This window comes from Temnothorax curvispinosus, unplaced genomic scaffold (assembly GCF_003070985.1).
Source record: "Temnothorax curvispinosus isolate PA1 unplaced genomic scaffold, ASM307098v1 QBEX01007349.1, whole genome shotgun sequence".
NCBI lineage: Eukaryota > Metazoa > Arthropoda > Insecta > Hymenoptera > Formicidae > Temnothorax > Temnothorax curvispinosus.
The window spans coordinates 1-1,758 of NW_020217129.1; the positions used below are offsets into that span (position 1 = coordinate 1).

General features: G+C 29.6%; 1 long non-coding RNA gene across 1 annotated transcript; it reads left to right on the plus strand.

Annotated features, from left to right (window-relative positions):
* Nucleotides 1-6: 6 nt before the first annotated feature.
* Nucleotides 7-1,333, plus strand: LOC112456977. Its single transcript, XR_003041041.1, has 2 exons — nucleotides 7-1,083; nucleotides 1,193-1,333. It is a non-coding gene; the product is annotated as an uncharacterized LOC112456977 (long non-coding RNA).
* The last annotated feature ends 425 nt before the right edge of the window (nucleotides 1,334-1,758 follow it).

Genomic DNA, 1,758 nt, shown 5'->3' on the forward strand with positions numbered 1-1,758 from the left:
AAATCTAGATTTGGATTTAATTATCGCTAGTAGCATTCCTTAATTATTATAGATTTTATTTAAAGAAGAAAAGAGGATGTTAAAAAAGGGCCGATTTTCGCTTAAAAGGGTGTAAGTAAAAAGAATAGTGATAGATGTTGATTTCTTAAATACGATAAAGCTATTAAAAAATTTGTGGCGCTTGGGGAACACCTTGAAAACTGAGTATAAACGTAAAAATTTGGATGATATATGCTACGTTATATCGCATAAAAGATGAATTATGTTTATAAAAATGAAAAAATATGTAAAATGTATTCAATATCGTAGAATACGTATGTTGTAAACGTATATTTAGTACAGTACAAAGAGTGATAAGACTATAACTGATCATCGGCAATCAGTCGAATCGAGTCGCAGCGAGCACTTGCGATATAACGTATTATCACTCTTTGTACTAAATATACGTTTACAACATACGTATCCTACAATATTAGACACATTTGACATATTTTTTCATTTTTATAAACATAAATTCATCTTTTATGCGATATAACGTAGCATACATCATCCGAATTTCTGTAAATACACCATGTTTATGCTCAATTTTCAAGGTATTCCCCAAGCGCCACAAACTTTTTAATAGCTTTATCGTATTCAGGAGATCAAAATCTACAAAAAAACATTATTCCTTTTACTTACACCTTTTTAGGAGAAAATCAGCCTTTTTTTATTAACATCCTCCTTTAATTCATAAATAAGACAATTAATTTGTAGATTAAACAGGTGAAATATCCTTCATTCTACATATAAATATGTGTAAATATGTGTACATATGAATGTGTGTTTTAATTGATAGAAGAAATTGAAATTAAATTACAATAAATGAGATTACATATAATTTAAGATTTAAGTAATTATTAAAGTTAAGTTGTAGTTTAAATTTTTAGTTCTAAATTTTATTGTTTAACACTAAATGACGAGATTGTTGTTTATAGATTGATGAAAATGATGTGTTTATAAAGGAAAACATTTTTCCATATTGCGAGAGTACCATTAATGTGGATTATTGCAAGACGATCGCTTCTAAGTGCGTAGAAAAAGGTAATCAACATATTTTTAAGAATAAAGTTTATTTGTAATAAAATATCTTAAAATTATATAAAATTTTGAATTAAAATAAAATAATTTTCTGTTTTCTTTTTAATTATAGCAAATCTATTAGACTCAGGATCTAACGTTCAAAAAAGCCTAGGTGTAGTAAAATGTTACTTAAAGAGCGGTTTAGTGGATTTGAATGAAGGATCGAATGAAGGAACGAATAAAGGAACGAATGAAGGAACGAATAATGGAAGGAATGAAGGAACGAATGAAGGAACGAATGAAGGAACGAATGGAGGAACGAATGAAGGAATGAATGGGGGAACGAATGAAGGGACGGATGAAGGAACGAATAAAGGAACGAACATAGGAACGAATGAAGGAACGAATGGAGGAACGAATGATGGAACGAATGAAGGGACGAATGAAGAAACGGATGAAGGAACGAATGAAGGATCGAATGAAGGAACGAATAAAGGAAGGAATGCAGGAACAAATAAAGGAACGAATGAAGGATCGAATGAAGGAACGTATGAAGGAACGAATGAAGGAACGAATAAAGGAACAAATGATTGAGAAAACGCATAAAGAAATATTTGTCAAAAGCATCGGTGCAACTATATTGATCATTTTTATTTTACCGCAATATTCTCTATGTATAAAATAATTATCTATTTC